Raw genomic sequence first — 9,512 nt, 5'->3', positions numbered from 1 at the left:
CCATCCTCAGATCGACGGTCAGTCGAAAAGGATAATACAGACATTGGAAGACATGCTTTGAGCTTGCACCATTGATATACAGGGCAGCTGGGATGAGCACATCTCGCTTATCGAGTTCGCCTATAACAACAGTTACCAAGCTACTATTGGGATGGCCCCTTTTGAGGCATAGTATGGGAAGAAGTGTCAGACACCCTTGTGTTGGGACGAAGTAGGTGAGCAGCATATTCTTTGGCCAGACCTGATACAAGCAACCTGTGAAAAAGTGGATTTGATCCGGGAGAGAATTAAAGCTGCCCAGTTTAGGCAAAAGGGCTATGCCGATCAACGGTGAAAGGATCTGGAGTTCCTCATTGGTGATAAAGTATTTCTCAAGGTATCGCCTACGAAAGGGGTGATGCGGTTCAGTAAGAAGGGTAAACTAAGCCCGAGGTATATGGGGCCTTATGAGATTCTTGCAAAGGTTGGGCCGGTGGCATATCAGTTAACACTTCAACCATCTCTTGACGGCGTACACGACGTCTTTCACATATCTATGTTGCGGAAGTATGTGTCTAACCCCAATCACATCCTGTCTCAGGATCCTCCAGAGATGGCAGCAGACATGTCATATAAGGAACAACCTGAGAAGATTCTAGACAGTAAGCTGGTGAATCTCCACAACCGACCTATTCATTATGTGAAAATGAAGTGGTGTAACCACTAGGAAGAAGAAGCTTCCTGGGAAGCCAAAGTGGAAATGCAAGCGAAATACCCTTCCCTGGGATTTCTACAAGGTACGACAATTTTGAGGATGAAATTTTTGTAAGGTGGGGAGGATGTTACACCCATGCCCGGATTTATTATTTAATAATGTTCTCTAGCGTATGATGTGTAGATTTTGCTACCATGTATGCTGGCGAGTTATTTTCACTTGTGGTCAAACCTAGCCACAAGATTGTTGACCACATCTAGGGCCTACCTGTGGAAGAGAGGTTCCTTAACCGGCAGTGGGGAAGATTTGTCGATGGTGATTTCATGGATCATCCTCCCAGCACGAGTCTGCAAAGTGAGGAGTATCGAAAGGCTTACCCGGTGTCCCCGTAGTTAGATACCTCCTTTGGAGATGAGCTTAGTATTGCGATCGGGAAGTTGTTCGGGATCATGAAGGACATGTCATGATAGTCAAGGGTAAGATTTAATCTTGTAAATGATGCTGAGTCTTACTCTAGTCGACCCTGAAGTGTGGGTCAAAGCCCGACCCTTTTCCCTTGTGTTTTTGCCCTTACAGTAGCAGCAGATGTACGAGCAGACTCATCAGTACTGTATCCGTCCGTTAGTCCGCCCGTGCTGTCTTTGGGTTTTATGTATTTTCCTTATATGGGACCTACACCCCATACTTCAGACACTCTAGTTCTGTCTCTTGGATGAGGGTAGCCTTATTCTTACCTTTCCTTGGGTTATAGGTTGCCTTTGGGTGGACCCATAGGCTAAGTAAGTCTTTTAATGAGTTTTGGCTCATTAAGCTCCAGGCCAAACAGACCTTAGGAGGGAGATTAGTTTTAAGACTAAAGCATAACCCTCAAATCTCATCACTTCTCTACCTACCCAAACCGTGGAGTTGAGGGAGCATTGAAGGCTTGGAGAAGAAGGGGCTTGAGAGGATGTGGAGGTGGAAGACATCGATTGGTTCAACCTTGAGGTAATGACCTCACCTACCTCTTCCTCTCTTCCATTTCTGGGTTTGGAAATCCTATGAGGATCGATTCCAGGCTTGGGGGTTCTCTTGAGAGCTCATGGGACCTCATTAATTTCTCCCTTTGAAGCCTCTATTTCTCTCTTTAAGGCATTTCTGGCTTTTGAATGACCTTATCCTGTTCTAGCATTCAAAACCTAGCTTAGGTTTGTAAGGAACCTTGGAGATGGATCCAAATCCATTAAACTCGATGTGATTCTTGTTGGGCTTCGTGTGGGAGACCTCCAACGAAGGTCTGAGCTCACATTCTCTACCCTAAAACCCTATTCGATCCATAAATGAAGGGCTGGAGGCGATGCTCTTCTCTGCTGTTCAAAGGAAGGGCAGCGGACGAACAATCGGACTCACTATCGTGTATCCGTTCGTTAGTCTGCTCAGCCTATTATGGCTTTCTTCCGGAGCGAAGTTACCCGCGGACCCACCTAAGATGAATCCACCCGAAACCCAGAATCCTAAGTTACTCTCGGGCGTGTCTCAGGTTGGAACGGATCTACGAGCTGACTCATGTTCCGCATCCGCCCGTGAGTCCGTTCCATACATTTTCTGGGCATGACCTGGGCGGATCCATGAGCGGATTCACCCATCTGGTTTCGTTCCTTCATCCGTTCCACCTGTCTTTGCCCTAATCACATTCTTTTATTGGGATCTTTTGTGGAACCCATCTATATACTACTAACGCCATTCCCATGCTTTCTCAAACCCTAGAATTTGCACGGAAGTACCTACCTTAGAGCAAACCTTTCCAAACACCCCAGTGGACAATCAAACAAATGATGAGTGGGCTTTGGGTGATGATTGGGATTGCTATAGATATATATTTATAGGGATGCATTAGTTAGAATTATATATTGATTTTCGTGTTTATATTCATTCTTGCTATGTTGCATTTTGCATATGAAACCTGTGGATATGATTTGATGAAATGTGAGCATGATGCTTTGTATTGCAATATTGGGTTATGGTGCCGGTTGCACTGGTACTGGAACCCCGTGATTCTTATAAATATGATCAATACTTGTTTGCCATCCTAGTCTGTATGTGCCGTGTCGTGCTGGTACCCGGGTACTAGATAGAATGGGACGTTGATGCACCCGGAGTACCTCTCAGGACAATAGAAATGCATGTAGTATATCTGTGGTTAGGATCTACTGTACCCTATGCTACGACCCTTGCTAACAGGGGTTTAGGTGTTGGATAGCCTAAGCACCTGTGGTCTATGGAGGTGGGAGAGGCTAGGATAGGGATAGTGATGGCTATCGGGGTCTGCCACTAGGTGGTCATGATGGCTTCTACCGTCGCAGGTCCCTTGTGATAATTGAGGTTTCACTGGGGCGATAGGATAAGTGACCCTCAGTGTCTCCTGAGTTATCACAGTAGCATATGCCATGACTTAGATTGCTTGTTAGGTGGAAAAATATGAATTTAACATTTCATGCATCATGTACTATGTGTGATTGTATGTATGTGTACTCCCCTTTCCCCTCACTGGCTCAGTGGAGCTAACCCCTTGTGTACACAACTTTTTAGACTTTGATACAGGTAGTGGTTACTTGACTGGTCTAGATGTACAGTCTACAGACTATTATGGTATTGGGACAGAGGAACCTAGTTTTGGGTCGGAGGAACACGACGACGGTTACCCCTACGATGTTTTGCCTATGGGCACTAATACTTTTAGGGATATCTCCCTATCTTTTGTTTCTTTTGGGGCGTCGAGCCCGTTGTGAACTCTTTTGTAATAACTTATTATAGTTTTGAGTAGTTATGCCATGGTCAGCCAACGCCAGTACTATTATTATGTTATAACCTAGATGGCTAAACATATTGTAACTACTTATGTAATTAATGCTTCTGCTTATCATGACTCTGATAGATATTGGAATTGTTCTTCCTTTTTACTCAATGTAATTATTGGGTGGGGCCTTGGGTGATTATCATGCGCTAGGACACTGTGTCATTGATCCTGGTAGGTTTGGGGTGACGTGTGCATCCCAATCACCCTCTTGACTGTGCTTGTGGCATAAGCTCGGGATAGGGGCGTGACAAGCCGCCACATCCCGGTTTGGGAATTTTAACCCAATTCCCTTTTGGAGCACGCATGCGTACACCATCTCTGATGGGCTTCCCCCGTCCCTTAGGATCGACTAACCCATGTGCTAGTGCCGTTCACATGGAACCTTTCCCCTCTTCGGCCTTCAAAGTTCTCATTTAAATATTTGCTACTACGACCAAGATCTTCACCAACGGCCGCTCAGCCCAGGCTCGCGCCCCAGGTTTTATAGTGACCGCCGCTCCCTCCTACTCATCAGGGCCTAGCAATTGCCCCAATGGCCGGGTATAGGTTGCGTGCTTCAGCGCCATCCATTTTTGGGGCTAGTTGATTCGGCAGGTGAGTTGTTACACACTCCTTAGCGGATTTTGACTTCCATGACCACCATCCTGTTGTCTTAATCGACCAACACCCTTTGTGGGTTCTAGGTTAGTGCGCAATCCGACACCATAACCCATCTTTTGGTTCATCCCGTATCACCAGTTCTACTTACCAAAAATGGCCCACTTGGAGCTCTCGATTCCGTGGCATGGCTCAACGAAGCAGCTACACCATCCTACCTATTTAAAGTTTGAGAATAGGTCGAGGGCATTGCGCCCCCGATGCCTCTAATCATTGGTTTTACCCGATAGAACTCGCCCGTGGGCTCCAGTTATCCTGAAGGAAACTTCGAAGGGAACCAGCTACTAGACGGTTCAATATGTCTTTCGCCCCTATACCCAAGTCAGATGAATGATTTACACATCAGTATCGCTACGGGCCTCCACCAGAGTTTCCTCTAGCTTCGCCCCGCTCAGGCATAGTTCACCATCTTTCGGGTCTCGACAGGTATGCTCTCACTCGAACCCTTCTCAGAAGATCAAGGTCAGTAGGCGGTGCAACCCACAGGGGGATCCCACCAGTCAGCTTCCTTGCACCTTACGGGTTTACTCGCCCATTGACTCGCACACATGTCAGACTCCTTAGTCTGTGTTTCAAGACGGGTCGAATGGGGAGCCCGACAGGCCGATGCCCGAAGCATGCAGCTGCCTAGTAGCATGCCATGAAGGCGCACACTGCCTACCACGATGGCAGTGATAATGTCTCCTCGGGCATAGTGCGACAACCCGGGCTTGGGGGGCCTCCACAATCCGCATTGGTCCACGCCTCGAGTCGAGCGGCAAACCAGTTGTACACCATTCCACATCCGATCGAGGCGCATCGCCAGCCCCCATCCGCTTCCCTCCCGACAATTTCAAGCACTCTTTGACTCTCTTTTCAAAGTCCCTTTCGTCTTTCCCTCGTGGTACTTGTTCGCTATCAGTCTCTCGCCCATATTTAGCCTTGGACGAAATTTACCGCCCGATTGAGGCTGCAATCCCAAACAACCCAACTCGTGGTGCGACAGGGTCCAGACATGATGGGGCTCTCACCCTCTCCGGCGCCCTCTTCCAAGGGACTTGGGCCCGGTCCACCGCTGAGGACGCTTTTATAGACTACAATTCAGATGAGGTCATTCGATTCTTAAGCTGGGCTCTTCCCGGTTCACTCGCCGTTACTAGGGGAATCCTCGTAAGTTTCTTCTCCTCTGCTTATTGATATGCTTAAGCTCAGTGGGTAGCCCCGCCTGACCTCGGGTCCTGATTGAAGCGTGTCATGAGATAACGCATTATCAGGGTTACTAGAACCCAACGTAGGCGGAAGGCACATGACGTCCGAACTAAATGGCAAAGTGGCTTCAACTACCACTCATCGTGATGCTCGCCACACAGGGGGCTCTTTCCTTTGGGCCGACCATACTCCAAAATGGGGCACGGGGGGGCCAAACTCCACACCACACTCGGCCACCATAAGGGCAACAGAGGGCAGGCGACGTGATGCGTGTCGCCAAGGCAGGCGTGCCCTCAGACTGATGGCCTAGGGTGCAACTTGCGTTCAAAGACTCAATGGTTCACGAGATTCTGCAATTCACACCAAGCATCGCATTTTGCTACGTTCTTCATTGATGTAATAGCCAAGATATCCATTACCGAGAGTCGTTCATGAGATTCGGATGCAAGATGACACACATCACACCAAAGGTACGATGGCACGCCCATTCCGTTGTGAATTCCTTGGTGCCAATTGTGCCGATTGTTGTGTTTGGGTCAATGCCATAGATACCCATGGACCGACCTTACAAGGGTTAGGGAGGAGGGGGCTCACACCCCCCGACACCCTTCCCCCATGATCATATGATGCAACATGTTCACGGGTCTGTTTGCTGAGCAGGTATCGACAATGATCCTTCCATAGGTTCACCTACAGAAACCTTGTTACGACTTCTCCTTCCTCTAAATGATAAGGTTCAGTGGACTTCTCGTGACATCGCCGGCGGTAAACCACCCGCATCGCCCATGTCGTCGCGATCCAAACACTTCACCGGACCATTCAATCGGTAGGAGCAATGAGCGGTGTGTACAAAGGGCAAGGATGTAGTCAACGCGAGCTGATGACTCGCACTTACTAGGAATTCCTCGTTGTAGAGCAACAATTGCAATGATCTATCCCCATCACAATGAAATTCTCAAAGATTACCCGGGTCTGTTGGCCAAGGCTATAGACTCGTTGAATACATCAGTGTAGCGCGCATGTAGCCCAGAACATCTAAGGGCATCATAGGCCTGTTATTGCCTCAAACTTCCGTGTCCTAAACGGCCATAGTCCCTCTAAGAAGCTGGCCGTGGAGGGTACCTCCACATAGCGAGTTAGCAGGCTGAGGTCTCGTTTGTTAATGGAATTAACCAAACAAATCGCTCCACCAACTAAGAACGGCTATGCACCACCACCCATAGAATAAAAAAAGAGCTCTTAGTCTGTCAATCCTTATTATGTCTGGACCTGGTAAGTTTCCCCGTGTTGAGTCAAATTAGGCCGCAGGCTCCACTCCTGGTGGTGCCCTTCCGTCAATTCCTTTGAGTTTCACCCTTGCGACCATACTCCCCCCGGAACCCAAAAACTTTGATTTCTCATAAGGTGCCGGTGGAGTCCTAAAAGCAACATCCGCCGATCCCTGGTCGGCATTGTTTATGGTTGAGACTAGGATGGTATCTGATCGTCTTCGAGCCCCCAACTTTAATTCTTGATTAATGAAAACATCCTTGGCAAAATGCTTTCGCAGTGGTTCGTCTTTCATAAATCCAAGAATAACACCTCTGACTATGAAATACGAATGCCCCCGACTGTCCCTATTAATCATTACTCCGATCCCAAAGGCCAACGTAATAGGACCGAAATCCTATGATGTTATCCCATGCTAATGTATACAAAGCGTAGGCTTGCTTTGAGCACTCTAATTTCTTGAAAGTAACAGCGCCAGAGGCACGACCCGATTAATTAAGGCCAGGAGCGCATCATCGACAGAAGGGACAAGACGACCGGTACACACCATGAGGCAGACCGATCGGCCCATCCGAAAGTCCAACTACAAGCTTTTTAACTGCAACAACTTAAATATATGCTATTGGAGTTGGAATTATCGTGGCTGCTGGCACCAGACTTGCCCTCCAATGGATCCTCGTTAAAGGATTTAGATTGTACTCACTCCAATTACTAGACTCGAAGAGCCCGGTATTTTTATTTCTTATCAGTACCTCCCCGTGTCAGGATTGGTTTATTTGTGCGCCTGCTGCCTTCCTTGGATGTGGTAGCCATTTCTCAGGCTCCCTCTTCGGAATCGAACCCTAATTCTCTGTCACCTATCACCACCATAGTAGGCCACTATCCTACCATCGAAAGTTGATAGGGCAGAAATTTGAATGAATGATGCGTCGTCAGTGCAAAGACCATGCGATCCATCAAGTTATCATGAATCATCAGAGCAATGGGCCAAGGCCCCGTTGACCTTTTATCTAATAAATGCATCCCTTCCAGAAGTCGAGGTTTGGTGCATGTATTAGCTCTAGAATTACTATGGTTATCCGAGTAGCAAATACCATCAAACAAACTATAACTGATTTAATGAGCCATTCACAGTTTCACAGTCTGAATTAGTTCATAGTTACACATGCATGGCTTAATCTTTGAGACAAGCATCTGACTACTGGCAGGATCAACCAGGTAGCTTCCTTCTTGATGTTAGTTCCACATGAAGAACATCCCCCAATTGCATTGCATGATGTCAATCAAGACGGACATAATAGTCTATCTTTTCTTGTGCAACGAATCACAACAAAAGGATACAAGAGAACTCACGTCCACTTGGCCATGAAATGTCCCACATCTTAGAGAACACACAATGCACATTCACCATAACCTCAAAAGAAATGGTAGCACATGCATCGCATTCAAAGCCACCTCACACCACCACAAGGGCAAGAAAGAAATAGAATGAGAATCGAGGGGCAATTTCTTTCCATCCGACTAGGTAAGCAACACAGGAACCTTGTCATACTGACCAAAGGCACTAAAAGCCCAAATCACAACCCATAAAGGTATCTATGCCTAGTGGTTTAATAGACATGCAAAGAGCCCACTATCACAAGAAAACCCAAAGACACTCACATGCATCACGTCCACAAACAAGAAATGGCACCAACCAACCAACTTTTAGAAGGAATGAGTAAGACCAATGCTTGAAGGCCCCGCTTAGCATAAAAGATTGAATTCGATTTCACACAACAAGCGACAATCTAATAAGAGGTAACACATCGTATGCATGGTATTTTGAAAATTATGCAAATATCGTTTGTGGTGCGATTTGACAAAAGCCCCATCAAAAGTTGGCCCACGTGAGGCACCACTTGCGGCACGAGCTAGGGACACAAATAGGTCCAAGCCTCCACCTAGGCCATTATCTCACCCTAGGCTGACAATCAACCAAGGGGTACCGGCAAGGTTTAACGCGAGTTTGTAACCTTGCAAGCAACAAAACCCCACTGGATTGCAACACATCGTTATGCATGGTTTTTTAAAAACTATGCGACATCGTCTATGGTTCGATTTGACAAAGCCCCATCAACAGTTGGCCCACATGAGGCACTGCTTGCGGCACGAGCCAGAGAAATAAATAGGTCCAAGCCCCCACCTAGGCCATTACCTCACCCTGGGTCGACAATCAACTAAGGGGTACCGACAAGGTTTAACGCGAGTTTGTAACCTTATAAGAAACAAAACCCCACAAGAAAGCAACACATCATTATGCATGGTGTTTTGAAAACTATGCGACATCGTCTGTGGTGCGATTTGATAAAGCCCCATCAAAAGTCGATCCATGTGAGGCACCGCTTATGGCATGAGCCAGGGACACAAATAGGTCCAAGCCCCCACCTAGGCCATTACTTCACCCTGGGCCGACAACCAACCAAGGGGTACCAGTAAGGTTTAACGTGAGTTTGTAACCTTGCAAGCAACAAAACCCCATTGGATAGCAACACATTGTTATGCATGGTGTTTTGAAAAATATGCGACATCGTCTGTGGTGCAATTTGACAAAACCCCGTCAAAAGTAGGCCCACGTGAGGCACCGTTTGCGGCATGAGCCAGGGACACAAATAGGTCCAAGCCCCTACCTAGGCCATTACCTCACCCTGGGCCAAAAATAAACCAAGTGGTACCAACAAGGTTTAACGCGAGTTTGTGACCTTGCAAGCAACAAAACCCCACTGGATAGCAACACATCATTATGCATGGTGTTTTGAAAACTATGCGACATCGTCTGTGGTGCGATTTGACAAAACCTTGTCAAAAGTCGGCCCAAGTGAGGCACCG

The 9,512-nt window shown here is 47.3% G+C and overlaps 1 non-coding gene across 1 annotated transcript; it reads right to left on the bottom strand.

Annotated features, from left to right (window-relative positions):
* Nucleotides 1-5,646: 5,646 nt before the first annotated feature.
* LOC122641186 lies at nt 5,647-5,802 on the bottom strand. Its single transcript, XR_006329835.1, has one exon. It is a non-coding gene; the product is annotated as a 5.8S ribosomal RNA (ribosomal RNA).
* Between the last annotated feature and the right edge of the window lie 3,710 nt (nt 5,803-9,512).

The sequence above is a fragment of the Telopea speciosissima genome, chromosome 9 (assembly GCF_018873765.1).
Source record: "Telopea speciosissima isolate NSW1024214 ecotype Mountain lineage chromosome 9, Tspe_v1, whole genome shotgun sequence".
In the NCBI taxonomy this organism is placed as follows: Eukaryota; Viridiplantae; Streptophyta; class Magnoliopsida; order Proteales; family Proteaceae; genus Telopea; species Telopea speciosissima.
The sequence above is the reverse complement of the archived record's forward strand: the minus strand, read 5'-3'. Positions and strand labels throughout refer to the sequence as shown.